The 15,732-nt window shown below is 41.7% G+C and overlaps 1 pseudogene across 1 annotated transcript; it reads left to right on the forward strand.

Moving 5' to 3' along the window:
* Nucleotides 1-4,554: 4,554 nt before the first annotated feature.
* On the forward strand, nt 4,555-14,751 carry LOC110984632 (b(0,+)-type amino acid transporter 1-like; annotated as a pseudogene). Its single transcript, XR_015427899.1, has 11 exons — nt 4,555-4,811; nt 5,351-5,596; nt 6,954-7,079; nt 7,424-7,529; nt 8,088-8,132; nt 10,815-10,938; nt 11,165-11,268; nt 11,500-11,596; nt 12,037-12,186; nt 13,158-13,326; nt 13,431-14,751. The product of XR_015427899.1 is annotated as a b(0,+)-type amino acid transporter 1-like (transcript).
* Nucleotides 14,752-15,732: the final 981 nt, after the last annotated feature.

A 15,732-nucleotide genomic window follows, 5' to 3' on the forward strand; every position in this document is an offset into this window, starting at 1 on the left:
TTAAGAAAATGGGCACGTTCCTCGGAACGGGAAAATCGGAACGGGAAAATCGGAAATACTTTTGATCTTTGCCTACATGCATGGTTCCATGAATTGTTTGGCATGCATATGGGATTATCCACTACGAACACGGGCGAGGGTTCCCCTTGTTTTCTCTGTTTTCTCCGAATGACGCAATCTTCATTCAGAATTTGCATGAACAGAAAAAACCCTTTTTACCTTGGTATATCATAGAAGGACGCAGAAAGAGTTTGAACTGCTGGGCTATAATATCTGGCCAATTACCGCTTTTTGGCGTGCCCGGTATGTCCCGGTATAGCCAGGGCGCAGCGAGCGCTTGCTAGGCACCATCTGTTTCACAACCACAGGACCCCTTTGTACCCTATGAATGCCGCTGCAATTTTTTCGCTGGCAATCTGCATCCTTAAAACTTCGCGTACTGAGGAAACTGAATATTCATGTCTTTGTTGGTGCTTGGTATGATCTCATAGCAACATCAGATTGTTTGCGCAGTTGTTTTTAGTACGCCGTGTGCCCTAAATGTACATGAGCAGTCATTGCCCATAATGAACACTTTCTTCCAGAGTTATTTTGGGAATAACTAGCCACCTTATTTACACTATTTTGTGCTTTGTTTGAATAGTTTTTATGGCATTTGCACAAAAGCATATTTTAAGAGATTCCATGATCACTCCCTGTAATGAAATAGTGAATTTTGTTCCTTATGAACTTAGCTTTCCAGCAGTAGTCAACAGCAGTTTGTTGGCCAATCTTAGCCAAATTTGTACCAAGTCTTTGAAAACTGATATATTGGAGGGAAGAGAATAAATTTGCAAACTTTGCATGGACAATGGAACAGTGTATCAGCATTGGAAAAGTTTATTCACGATGGCAAAAGTAGGTCTAATATCAGGGATTTTTCTCTCTGTGTTTCCTGATCAAAGCAATAATTTGCATTTAATTACTAACAAAACACTACACGTATTGCTAAGATATTGTGGCGGTTTCCCCTCCGTAGTCCGCGAACCCTTGGCTCGCCGGCCACTCAGCCAGGTCGTGGCGCCGCTCGCGCGTGATTTGGCCAGGGCCTGGATCTGTTTGGGTGGAAATATACCGCCTGTTACACCAAGGACAAGGGACACTGAACGAAATGGCACGCCCGGCAAAGATATGTGTGATACCGTCTACTTCTAGCGGATTTATTCACTTCCACTCACTTCTTCAATGTGTGAGGTACCCTAACTAACTAGTGTTAAACATTTACAAACGGCAAGGAGGGGGCATGAGGACCCATCGCGCACCCCCTCGCCCTGCCGAAATGCACTGTCGCAAAATTAAGTAAAGGTACAGTACCGGTTCATGTACTCACATGAATTAATTACAAACGTCCCGTCAGTACCCAATCCGTATGCACAATCCAAGAAGAACAAACAGTTTGGTCACAATCGTCCACACATTAACTAAATCCCGTTGCCAAAGTTGTGCCAGTTGATCCAATCTGAACTCCTCGGCAGCTCGGCTTAGACTGACTAATTTTTCCCATTCTGACATTATTTAATTCCCTCCCCTATTTTCCACAGTCTTGAAAACACCATCTTAGCACAAAGATGCAAAAATGGTCCACAATACCCATTTGAACCTTTCTTCAATTTACTAATTTTTTATCATACTCCGGATATTGTCAAACTCCCCCCCCCTTTCCATCATGGCAGTCTTATTAGTTCCGTTTCCCACTTTCTACAACATAATTTACTCACGAGAAACACGTTGTCAATCTCCTGACAGTTACCCCGATACCCCCTTTGTTCCATATGCCCTGACTTGACACACTTGACAGCCCCCGGTTTCCAAACTCCCGGACCTAACCCGAAACCTAACCAGATAAACTCAAAGAAACCATGTTTTCCTTAGAGGTGCTCTTTAATGACTTTATTGTGGAGGACAAAAGAGATCTTGTCATTGTAATAGCTTTCACCCAATTATTCCGTAAACCATTGGATAAGTATAATTTTTCTAAGTTTGCTTTTGAAGCATGTTGTAAGGTCAAAATGTCAGCCACGGAATGATCAATACTCGTCACTGTCTTGCGACCAGAATGTGTGGTATAGGGCCATTTCATTGTTACTCCGCCATTCTCATACCATTCCTCCACAACATTACGAATGAACACCGCTTAATGAAAAGCCGTTGTTTATAATGGCTTATATACAAATTATTCAGGATGATTAGAACTTCAGTAACATTAGAGTCAGCGGTGTATCCAGCTTTTGGTGCCTTGGGGGACGTATTTAAAAGCGAATGCAGCTTTGGGTTTATTCAATGATGATTTTGGGAAAAACAAATATCAAAAGCACGGTCCCGACATTGTTGCTTTTATTCATGGTGTTATTGCAATTGTACCTAGTCGCATTTGAAAGAATCGTATAGGCCTAGTGGACGAAGTCAAGCAGGTCATGGTTCAGGAACAATTGTGTCCATGGAGTAATAAATCTAGACCTTATACCTTTCACACTGCATTCTGAACACGCTGCGCGCAAGGGATTGTTGGTGGTGAAAGCCAAAAATATCAACAAAGTTGTAGTTAGTGCGTGACCTGCAGGGGAAAAAAACTGTAGTGTATTCCATAAATGTAAGTATATCCTCCTTTTTTCAATACATCATGTTTTTCAGGATGAAGTGGCGGTGTGGGGTACGGTACCGTGACTACGGTACCATTCATTTTTAATTCCCAACTTTATGGTCTTTTTCATTGTTCGAGGACTCAGAAATAAATGGTGGACAAGACAATTGAACATATACATTATTTTGATAAACTGTTTAAGGAGTTTTTTACAAGAATTAAAACACAGTTGCTTCCACAGGTACGTGCGTGAAGTTTGCCTCAGTATGGTATATGTACATGTGGCTAAGCAAAGACATGATCGGAGATTGTGCGGTCGACCGCATGTGGTTAAAGTTCTAACTATCCGGTGTTTACGGTGTTATTTTGAGCGGTCGAGTGGTCGGTCTGGGCCAAGGAGAATACAATGTTTAAGCCTGTCACAAACATAATAGTATGCTTTACAGACGCGGATCCGGGTGATCGAACCCCCCCCCCTCTGAGAAAAAAAGGAAAAATTGGGAAAATATACGGAATAACGAGAGTAAGTGCAACAATATCATTGTATAGCATGTATCATGTTTCATCATCTTTTCCGCTTGTCCACAACAAATCTTAGGCCTGAACCCCACCTCTGGAAAATTTCTGGACCAGCCCTTGCTTTATAGAGGTCACTCGTGGTAAACTGTTTACGTGTATGTTCCATCAGTATTCATGTTTTGATTTGCCAGTAAGGGAAGAAAAGGATTTAATGTGTATTGCTAAAGTTGAATCGCATGGGGATATTGTTCGCATGTCATGACACTAGACTGTTTCAAATTTTGTTGGAACCCGTTCACCGGCGTTGTCGAGAATTCTTATGGTTTGGGTAATTTAGCTCAATATCACAATATGCACATATTGATAAAATTAATCAGCAGATATGTAGCAGTCATCAAAATGGACAAACGTTTGTGTGCCAATGTGCATTCTTAAGTGAAGAAACTTGAAAACTTTTGCCTGGCTCGTGGCTTCTCCCTCTTCGCTAGTGAGAGTTTCCATGCCCTCAGCTCCTACCATCAACAAATTCATGTTACAGTAGCAATTTCATATACATGTACTCACCCCTGACGTGAAGTACATTGCATGCATTTGCATAATTTCTGCTGACTCACTCACTTCTTATTAACAATGCATATCTTATATCCACGATGAGTAAATTGTTCAAACTCTCAAAAACTAGATATCCAGGTGGTTAATACGGGACCATTATCAATTGCCCCTGTAACGCAAACATTTTTGTGCACGTTTAAATATCGGGTAAGAACAAATAGCTAAATCGACGTGTCGTCATCCTGTGATGATAAATTGAGTCCATAGCTTTGTCGATTATCTCGATAAAGTTAAAATATACCGATCTAGTGAGCATAACACCAAGAGCTGCTGGGAGAACTTTAAAACTAGCAATGCCGATTCTTGATTCTTTGTAAGTTTATTCATCGTTTTTGTGTTAATGGCACCCGAGAAGGGGTTGATTTATTGGACGCTTTCTGCTTAGAAATAACGAGAACCTCCTGAAGTGGACAGAGTGGATAGGTCGACCCGAAATTGTTGACGTGTCAAATGAATTCACTGATGATACATAAACTAATAACATGGAGAAGTTGCGAAAGCCTCAGGGAATACACAATGAATATCTAAGAAATCAGAATTACACCACCCACCCCCATTCCTTGCTGTCCATGGCTTTCCGGTACATTTCGAATTCAGCCCGCAGCTGCCTCAAGGGTACTTTCAAGATTTATGTCAAGGATCGAAATATATTTAAGCAGACAGCAAAAAAAATCAGACACTGGTCATACTTTTTAATTAGTTTTTCTGCTTGTACTGGTAAGTCTGTTTAAGTCTTACAAACAAAACAGCCAGTGCTTGTTTTCAACTGAAGTGTTTGCTATTTGGTATCTTGAAAAGGGGTCGATTGGACACTATGGACGCAAGGAGCAATCACCTTAGACGATCATCTCAGCTGTCCGATTCAGCAATTAAAGATGACAAAATGGCGGGAACTATCGAGTTGAAGAGGGAGATTGTTTGATCCGAGCAATAGCAATCATTGTGGGTGGAATGATAGGCTCCGGGATCTTCATCTCACCAAAGGGAATTCTGCAAGGAGCCAATAGTGTAGGAATGAGTCTCATCATCTTGCTTGTTTGTGCTGGAGTTTCATTTTTGGGTGAGATACTTATATACTGTGATTCTCTGCTTTTCTATTTATACAAGGTCAATAACAGCTATACCAACCTTTCCAAACTGCTCCGTATCCTGCATTTGCCCCTTACTCTTTAATTGTAGGAATGAGATAAACAATCATTGTGGCTGTATTTCCATTGCTGTTTCAAGAAAATGCAATGGGTCCCAAGTGATCGGTTTGGCATTGTTCGTGATATTTTGAAGAATTCACAAATTAGCTCAAACTTGGTGCAAACAATAGAAAATGACTGATATATTTGCTGCCACCCAGCGTCTCAAGAGTCTCCTTTTACACTTCGTATTTTTTTTCATCCCACTACACTTAGCCATGCTCCAACATTCGTAGCGGGGATCAACGGAGTACCAGTGTATTAACTAATGGGTCTTCAGCCATAATTAAGGTCGGCCAGCAAAACCTTTCAGCACATTGTCATTGAATAACCTGGTTAAGATTTCTCTTTTCTTGTGATAACTAAATGCACCGTTATTTTAACACTATTTGGCATATCGCCCCAATTTAAGGTGCCTTGTGCTATGTCGAGCTAGGAATCGTCATTCCTAAAGCTGGTGGCACTTACCAGTACATTCTACACGCCTATGGTGACTTCGCCGGATTTCTGGTGTCCTGGGCCACCGTAGTTATCATCAGGCCAGCTGGCGCTGCGCTGATTGCCATCACGCTCGGTACTTACATCTCTGATTACGCCATTCCTGGTGACTGTGCCCCTCCGAAAGAAAGCATCCAACTCTTCTCTATTATGGCAGTCAGTGAGTTCAAAATCTGCTTTTACAAATGAAACGAACACAAAACCCTGCTTTTTCAAACATTGCTACATCGGTTGCTTTTATAATTTAGTTTTTGTACCAACCACACTGGGTTATTTTAGTCTCTATACTTCTACCTCTGCAGCAATGGAGTCGAGACAGTCATTGTTCAAAACAGCTTACTAATTATGGAGGACGAAAAGTGGCCAGCTGCGTTTCTGCTATCAGAATAGTAGAAAGCAGATTTTACGTCTTTGTAACGTGCAATTGTTGTCTTTCCTTCTTTTCTGCTACCTCAAAAGCAGAATGATCATTTTATTGCAATGCACTTTTCATTTTTCTGCTACTACAAAAGCAGTTTTACTTTTCCTCTTTTCGATGGCGGCCGAAAAGTAGCCATCTGCTTTTCTGTCCTTAATGGGCCGTGAATGGGGTCATGAACCGGTAGGTTACGACCATTTCCGTTATGGGGGAGTGCAGACATATAGAAACCAATACATAAAGCATGCTTTCTGCGGACCTATAAGGCAAAGAAAAAAGCATCTCAGAGGAAATACAGTTTACAGTTACCATTCAATAGACACAAGCTTGCTTTGGCCAAGGAAAACATGTGAATCTTTCATTACAAAAGATAGGGTGGAGTGTAATTCTCTTGATTTATACGTCTTCAAGGAAAGGAAATGGTCATAACCTGAGGGTCATGGCCCTTGGAAGGCAGAAAGCAGATGGCCACTTTTTGGCCGCCTATGCAAAAATGCTTCTCCCTTATAAAAAAAGCAAAAAAGTATAATTCACGGTTATTGTCAAAACGTTTGATCCTCATTTCTGCTTGTTCAAAAGGAAAAAAGCAGATGGCCGCTTTTCGGCCGCCAGCGAACGAAGAAAAGGTAAAATCTGCTTTTCTTGAATCAAAAAAGCAGAAAAATAGAAAGATGCATAACCAAACAATGTTCGTTCGTTCTGCTTTTTGAGATGGCAGAAAAGTCGAACTTGCATGTTACCAGAACATAAAATCTGCTTTTCTACCATTCTGATAGCAGATAAGCAGATGGCCACTATTCTTCCTCCATAAACTAACGCTGAAAATTTTTTTATGGTTAGATCGTCACCAACATGATTCCCCTATGGACGGATGAGCATGCTTACAGTATTACGGTGGTGTATTTAGTTCTTGGGTCGGGGAGTTAAATGGATTCTTTTTCCCCAGAAAGATTCTCCATATTGTCATCCGTAAAACAACTCTCCTTCACGCCTCCCTAGAATGGAACGTATAGTAACACTTTCCTTCAAAATGGGGAGCGGGAGTGTCTCCCACAGTTGATATGATACTGGAGCATTATTGTTTCATGTTTCTCAACAGTGATCGTGATGTTTGTCAATTGCATCAGCGTTCGGTTTTCCTCGGGATTCGTCGTTATTCTCACCATTTCTAAAGTGACAGCTCTGGTAGTCATTATTGTCGCAGGCATCGTGAAATTATTTCAAGGTGAAGTCATATGTTAATAGGCCTAACTAGAATAAATCACACATGGCAATAGTAACCAATGCTGAAAAGATGCTTCTTTGTTACACTTGTATTGGCTGAAAACAAACGGCAAACGCATAGAAAGGTTGTTTTTTTTCCCAAAAAAGTATTAAGCAACAGGCTGGAAAAAACAAAACTGCTACAAAGAATAAATTTATAGGTAAGTACAATATTGGGAAAGAACGCAGTTTCGCCTGTTCTTATTAATTTTTAGCTGTTCTAAGTGAAAGCAAGTTATATTTGAAATGTAAAAATTTTAATACTCAGTCTTCTTAATTTTGCACACCTTAATGTTCTCTTGCCAGGGCATACACGTTACCTGAACACAGAGGTGTCATTTGTAGGATCTACCACGCATGTCTTGAGCTATGGTACGGCCCTGTATTATGGTTTCTGGGCCTACAGTGGTTGGTAGGTATTAGACAACATCGCTTCCGAAATGATTTTATTGACCTGTTTTTTATCCCTCTCATAGTATGATGCAAAAAAATTTAAATATGACACACCAGGCATCTGTCCTCTCGACGGGGACAAAGACAGATGTTCAGCATAAATTTACACCACTACTACTGCGGCATGGTGGGCACTTGAATGAGCACCTTTGGTAAAGGTGCAGTGGCATAACTAGGGCTAAATTTCCGGGGGCGCTTGGGATGCACACATTTTATTGAAGGGGCAAGAACATAAACTGCAGTTGCATTTTAACAGAGACTATTTCCTGACTTCAAATGCGTGGGGGGGGCACCCGGGGGCATTGCCATTCGACAGAGGTATGTGGCCCCAGTGCCTCACCCTCCCCTTGACGGCTGCGCCACTTTGGCGCGGTGTTCTTGTTGGAGCTTACACTTCGTCCTTGGATAAAAAGCCATCAATGAAATATGTTTCTGGGATCCAATTAAGCTTTTGTGAGGCTTTTTCCTTATCTTATCAGTCGATCAAAGTGAACTGTTCCTCTTTGTTTTTCACAAGGGACAACATCAACAATGTGTCAGAGGAGTTAAAGAATCCAGCAAGGTTGGTTAAATATTTTTAGTGGCTTTGTATGAACAATGTCTCTGTCAAGTATCTTCTTTTAACTTTTTGATGGTAATTAAAACGCATTATTCATGCTAAACTTTCAGCAAATTATTGTATTACATGCTCATTTTTCAATAATAAGTCTATTTACACCTATATTTAATTTTACTCTTAACTGACGAATTGTTTCATTCTGTCGTAGACACAGGTTTTGCATAGGCGTCCATCTTCTCTTTCTGTTGCCGCCCCTGGTCAAACAAAATATCCAAGACCATGCCATGTGGTTTGTGTCACAGATCTTGGAATAACTGTGGAAGGTCTTGGAACTAAGACTAGGCTGGGGCTTGAAAAATCACACATCGTGCAACTTGTGATAGCGCAGAGCCGGTTCCATACATGGGGAACGTATCTGAGTTACATGCGCCAACTTCGGACGAATGACCAGTTTATACAGGGTTCATGACCATTTACGTTATGTTGGCACATGTTAAATTGGTAAATTGGTTAGAATGTGTTGGGGGTGAAATGGTGAATTGAGCAGCTCCATTTCTACTGAAGTACTTCAGTGTATAACATGGCATATCAACATTAGCCTTTCCTAACCAAATCCTACTGTCTGGCTTCTTGTGCCGACCCTGTTTTTACATAATGACAGAGGATGACAGGCGCTTTAACCAGGTGGCTCCGGGCAAGTGGAGCTCGTTACACCTAGGTCAGTCCACCTAGGAAGACAACTCTGATTTTAAACCCGGGTAGGTAGAGCCTGTTAGCCTTGGTTGGCAGACTGCCTAGGGGAACGACCACTCTGATTACAAACCCGGGTAGGTAGAGCTCGTTATCCTTTGTTGGCAGTCACCCTGCGCGTAACCAAACGCGGACAAGGGCGAATGAGGGGCCTTGTCCCCAACAGCCAGGGTAGGTGTGAGAGGAGTGGCGCCCCAAGGCCTTACTAGCATTGAAAGGAAATCCAATGGCGAATCTTACAACAAATCCTATACTGCCAGTCCCGGGAGTGGAAAGGAGCTGTGCTGCGGATAATGGCGCTGGCCAGGGTTCAACTCGGCAGTATGACAGTGGCCCACAAACCCTTCAGGGAGGGGGTCACCTGACGACAGCATCACCTGACGACAGCAGCAAGAGGCAGTTCATTATGGCAACCTTCAACGCAAACACTGTGAGGGATGAGGCGAGGCTTAGAGAGATGGCCCATTATGCAGTGAAGTGTGGCGTGGAGACCACGATAGAGCTGCCTGATTGCATAAGGATAAGGAAGGTTGGAATCGTCGTAGGAGGTCCCACCTGCAGGCGAAATAGAGAATAAGTACACGTGATCCAGCCATACCTTAAGTGCCGCGGAATGGTCGACGATTCCATTTGCATATGGGTAAAGTTACATGTACTTAGACAACAGCGAATCGGTTGTTCTGATTGGATTATTAAATCAATGTAAATGTACTTTGAATGAAAAAATAGGGCAGAAGGAAGCAGTGCTGAGTTGTACCATGGTTGTTCATACATGTTGCAGGTTTATTCCAACCGTGACTAGTCTACGAAGAAGCAAAAATAATTCAAAATAACCACTGCGGATAACCTTAAAGCCCACTAAAGACTATGAGCCAGTCTGTTATGCCGTTTGTGCAGCACTGGCGTGATGCAGCAGCAACAGATTTTTGATGTATTTTATGAAACTTTATGTTTTTAAATATTTTTGGAAGCCGGTTCTAACTCGGAATTGCTATTCTTGGCTGAGGCCGGAACCGGCTCTGAAAATTCTGGAGCAGCCCAAGCCTGACTTGTACCAAATTGACTTGGGACTTGACTTGACCTGTGATCAAATAATTTATGCATAACTGGACCCAACTACTTGTGACTTAGCTTAGACTTGAAAGTATTGACTTGACTTCGACTTGCAGAACTTGACTTGGTACCACTTCTGGTTTTATAATAAACAAAATGCCAATATTTAGAACATGAAAATGGTATATTATCGAGTTCTGTGAAGTGGGTGCCATGCTATACTACCTGAGGGTCAAGTCGATGACGCTTTGAATTGAGCGACTCAAGGCTATAGATTTTGGCATTACAAGTATATTAAAATGATCTCTGAACATTGATCCTGTCCAACGGAAAACCATCAGACTAAAAAAAGACCAAAAATCCTCTGGTATTCGACCACGCACACCCACAACCCGAAACGTTTTCCTTCACACCATAAAGCAAGCTAGCTTCGCCGAACTTCTTTTTTCCCATCGTTTGAAATGTGCCCACGACTTCACGCGGTGATGATGAAGCTGTTACATAATTTTGGTGCCTAAAATAATTAGCGGTATACTTCGAAGAGAGGTGTTTTGCTGTAGAAGCACCGTTTACTAACATGTGGGTTGTAGGGTTTTAATACAGCACACGCACGTGAACGGTAGGTTTCATATGATTTGCCTCACTACTCTGGCTCATACTTAAACTACGTTTTTTCGAACTGTACTATCCTTTCGGATATGTGTGTTCGAAACGAAACAGCTTTTTGGCAAAAGAGCAGCCTGGTATAATGCAAAAATATTTGCATCATTTACTTTATGTTAGCGCTCTAATCCTATAACATCAGAGGTTGATCTTCAGTCACTTTACAGGTTGATTAATCGCCGTTTTGATTTATCTTGCGATGTTTTTTTTTCTCTGTAGAAATCTACCTTTGTCAATGTGCATTACCATACCAACTGTGACTATCATTTATCTCCTGACTAACATCGCCTATTTCACTGTCCTCTCACCGACTGAGCTACTTGCATCCAGTGCTGTCGCAGTGGTAGTGTATCATTTTTAACGGTCGCATTTATGCAAGTAACAAAGTAGCATGAATGCAGAAATTTTGCGCGATATTATCATGAAAAACGATAGTGAAAAAATTAACCTGTTCTTTTATGAACGCACAACTATTGGGCAATGTAACCATCTATAATTTTCTTGTCAACACCTACGCCAGTACATGTATTTGAGCTGATGGGTTCACGCTTTCTTGGCTGTTTCTCCAGACCTTTGCCGAACGAACTTTGGGAATCATGGCATGGCTTGTCCCACTGGGAGTGTGTATCTCCACCACGGGCACGCTCATGGGTAGTTTCTTAACCAGTCCAAGGTACAAAATCCAATGCACATTATTATGTCATGACATCTTAGTTTGTTGCGTCAAACTGGAAACTGTGTTGTGGTTAACTTATTGGGGTTCTTATGGAAAACTATGATCAATGAGTCGATGAAGTACGAACGTAGGGCTGACAGCTTTTGCGCCTACCAAGAACAACAACCAACAATTTTCAAGATTCAAGAGTAAATTTTCTTGTGTTTTGACTGCTTATTCCACGATTAGGATAACGTTTGCTGCAGGCAGAGAGGGCCATATGCTGTCCATCTTGTCCATGGTTAATGTGAAGTTCCATACTCCACTCCCTGCCATTCTCCTACAGGTATGTTCAGTACCCTAACTTTTTACCGTCACAAAATTTTCTACATGACTTTTGACAACCAGTCGTTTAACGATGAAATAAATAAATATAACTGTCATTATTTGGAGGGGGTTGATGATACTGTAAAGCGTTTTGAGGGGAAGTGGGTACTTTTTTTCAAGATGTGTTTCGAGGGGAAGTGGGTACTTGTCATCGAAGAAAAGGCAAAAAATAGAAGTGTAGCAAAAGAAAGACTAGAAGAGGGGCAAAGAAAGGGGTCAAAACCGCCTGCTCCACTTTTGATGGTTTGTCACTCTACTTGGGTGCTTCCCCCATAAATTGCTATTATGACGACGCTCATGGGTACATCAGATAGTTTATAATTAGAAGGAGTCAAAAAATAGTTTCTTGGATCTTGTATTTAATCGATAGTCTATTAATTTGCATGCTAACTCTTCCAGGGACTCATAGTGTTTGTACTGATAATTATCGGTGACTTCAATTCGATCATCATGTATGGAAGCATCGTTCAATGGATTCTCTTCATGGCCGCATTTGCTGCAGTGTTTATTCTGCGACGAAGGTATCCAAATATACCAAGACCCTACAAGGTATGTCTGGTAACTCATCAGTGTGACACAGATCTTTCCACCTCAATGAGCATTGTCGTTAGAACATCTTTCCATTGCTTGAAGGCACAGTCTATCATTTTTCTTTTGTACACTTTGTACTTTTGAGTTAACAAAATCACTCCAATCTAAAGAAGGGTGCCTAGGAAACAAACCTTATGAAGTTATGAGAGGTTCTCAAGTTCATTCGAATGCAGCTACGCCATGCACCAGACCAGACCGATAAGTATAGTAACCGCGTGCTTAGATATGTCGTGTCAACGCTTACTCCAGCTTCTAATGGCAATATTCCAAAACGTGTCTTTAGACACATCGTTGGCAACGATATACTTCCGTTGTTTTCTGCAAAATGATAGCTTGCTAGACAGAATAATTTCACAGGAAGTTTAATCCATAACCATCTTTAAAGCTAGTAGGCGTTTCAACAGTAATTTCGTCAGCTACTTCTCAGGTAACTACGAATGGTGGAACTATAGCCTTAAATAGTTCTGCCTTGCAATCACACCGTACTAGAGCTCAGTAAGCTATGAATAGCGACTTTGGAAACAAAGTTGTACCGAACCGAATTCCAAGAATGCGATGTTAACGTTTCAAATGAGAACCTCGATGCAATCTCGCCCTCTTCTTCAAAGCCGAAACCTCTTGGTCGCAGAATGCGCACACTGAAAACGATGTCTCCTTCGTACGTTCATTTTGCCCATTTTCTAGTTATTAAGAACACATAACACTTCAACAGAATTGCTCACCAGAAACAAATGCATCAAAAGCAGAACATCAGTTTGTCTTTAAGAGACACATCACCACCTCAAAAAGGCATTTTATTGGAAAATGTCAGAGCCAGCGTCACGCAGCGTATCTTCTGTGACTGTCTGCGTCTTGGCATCTTCAGTGCTGTCTCCATAATGACATGCCAATCAAACGTCTCGTTCCTTTAAATCTATTCTGTCATGCAGGTCAACAGTTTAGTTCCTGTGCTTGCAATCATTGCTTCCATCTTCATTATTTTGGCACCAGTCATATCGGATCCTAAGCTTGAGTACCTGTACGCATTCGTATTACTCGTGACAGGCATCTTAGTCTATGTCGTGTTCGTTCGAGGAAAACAAAAGCTTCCGTACACAGGTAGGTTTAGTCTTTCTCAACACGGTTATTTGTTTAATGGAACGTTTCAAGTATGCTGTTATAGGTTCGGTTGGGTAACGCTTTTCCATGTTTTGCTGCTACAGAACAAATGACGACGTTCTGCCAGAAGTTGCTTTTCGTCGGCCCATCCCGGAAGTAGGACTCGGTTGGATTGGCCAATACCAAAGTTAATTGTGGTTGGAACATGTGCGTGCAGGTACTCGCCGGATGGGGTTGAACATTTCCCTTCCACAATCTGGTGGGTATACGGAAGAGGAACTGCCAAGGATGTGGGAAATTGATCTTCTATACACTTATTATTTTGATGCATCGATTAAGGTATATTATGGACACCCGTGATAGTTATAGGCTAAAAGCAATGTCATTTGAGCTATTTTTCTCCTCTGTCAGTGTTGCTGTGTACAGTGCTTCATGTATGTATGTATAGCTGGAAACAAATTTTGTTCCTTTAGCAGCTCTCGATTAGATAATATTTCAAGAATTTTGTTTCTAGTGGATAAAGGTATAGAATTATGCAATATTTTGTTTTGACATTTAAGCGCATTTTTATTAGGTTCATATTCGAGATTCATTTTTGATTTGTTTATTTTTTTTACATCTTACATTTTCATATTTGATTGTAATTGTCATATAAAGGGGAAACTCATCTTAGGATTTGTCAATTCAATAACATGCAGGATGATGAGATCATTATTTTCACGCTCCACTAAATAATGTTTTGCCCTAAAAGTGGTTTTCATCCGCTTTCGTGGAACTCCAGCAAACAAAATTTAAATGTTAAATAGTTACTGTTTTTCAAGTGTCATAACAGGGCGCCCTTTCATGTTATGATGTCAGCAATCCATGGTTGGTTCTCAGCGTACCACTCAAAACAATGCAGACCTGTAGGCTGGGGTGGGGGAAAGGGGGTTCGAACCCCCTTATATGAATATATAATTTCAATATATCACAATTTTCGGGATATAAGTCGGGGTTTATACATTGATTCTCACGCTCAAAATGTCTTTGCGGTTTATAATGAACTCCGGGCGGCTTATACAGCAACATTTGAAGAATGAAATCTGTCACTGAACGCCGCCATGTGCCTCAGCGCAGGCTAAGCCGGGCCACCGCCGCGGCCAGTTAGCAACGCGTTTTGTGGCGGGGAACAAGGCAGTCATGTTTTCATTAGTTGCCGTTTACATTACCTCTACTCACGTGTTGGATATGAAGGAAACCATTCCAGAAAGACAGGATAGACTTAATAAATGCCCTCTAAGTACTGTAATTAATGCTGGGGGCCAAGCCACGTTCTGGCTCATGATCTGTGTTTTCTTAAGGCTGATGGTCAGTCCAAAATCACCATAGGCAACAATGAAGCGATTCATTTAAGCGGCTGAAGATTTCAGGTGAGTGGGCAGTGACAGCTGCATAATCAGCAAGGAGGAAGTCGCAAAGGCATCTCAGCATCTCATCTCTTACAATCTGACCTGGTCCGGAGATATATGCCTTCGGTTGCAGATCTAAATGCATGCATGCATCAACAGGACGGCAAAGAATATCCCAAACAAGATTGGTGCAAGGACGCAGTCCTGCTTTACTATACTTCAAATGTCGAAAGGGTCTGATGTTGAGCCATCGAAGACTCGTGCAGTACCATTCATATCTTCATGAAAAGGATCTAATGACACTGAGGACCCTAGATAGACATGTAATCTTAGGGAGAATCTTGAAAAGGCCGTCCCGGCTGACCAATCCGAAAGCCTTCGTGAGGTCGAGGAAGGCTATAAATAGTGGCTGTTATATCATATTGATGGTGGACCTCTTGGCTTCGAATCCGCACTGAGATTCTGGAGAGACTCTCTCTGCAAAGATATACTTGGGGAAACAGCTTCCCAAAGATGCTCAAGAGGGAGATTCCTAGATAGTGTGACGATGTTTGCGTCTCTCACGTCCTGCGGTACTTTGCCCTCTCTTCAGCAAGAGACAGAGGATTTCATAAAGCTGACTAATGACACTCCCTTTGCGGGACATCAGAACTTCGGCAGGAATATTGTCTTTCCCGGGATCTTTGCCAATGGCAAGAGAGTCCAGGGCCTCGCTGACTTCTTCAAGAGTTGGTTCGCTGTGAAGATCCTCCAGCACAGACAGGCGCTCGATGGCATTCAGTACCTCTTCGATTACAACATTATCTCTGGAGTACAACTCGGAGTAATGTTGCACCCAGCGTTCCATTTGCTGCGCCCACTCCTGAAAATCCGAAGGTGAACCGGTTGTTTAAATTATGTAGTTATTTCGTATATGAAATGAGGATGTACACTCGGCCATTAAAAAGAACGCGTCTGCATGTAATAAATTTGTTCCATTCTTTTTGGACTGCGAAGTTGAAATTCTGAGGTTCGTGTT

The sequence above is a fragment of the Acanthaster planci genome, linkage group LG15, assembly GCF_054643075.1.
Source record: "Acanthaster planci isolate LZ-2023a linkage group LG15, COTS_SCS, whole genome shotgun sequence".
Taxonomy (NCBI): Eukaryota; Metazoa; Echinodermata; class Asteroidea; order Valvatida; family Acanthasteridae; genus Acanthaster; species Acanthaster planci.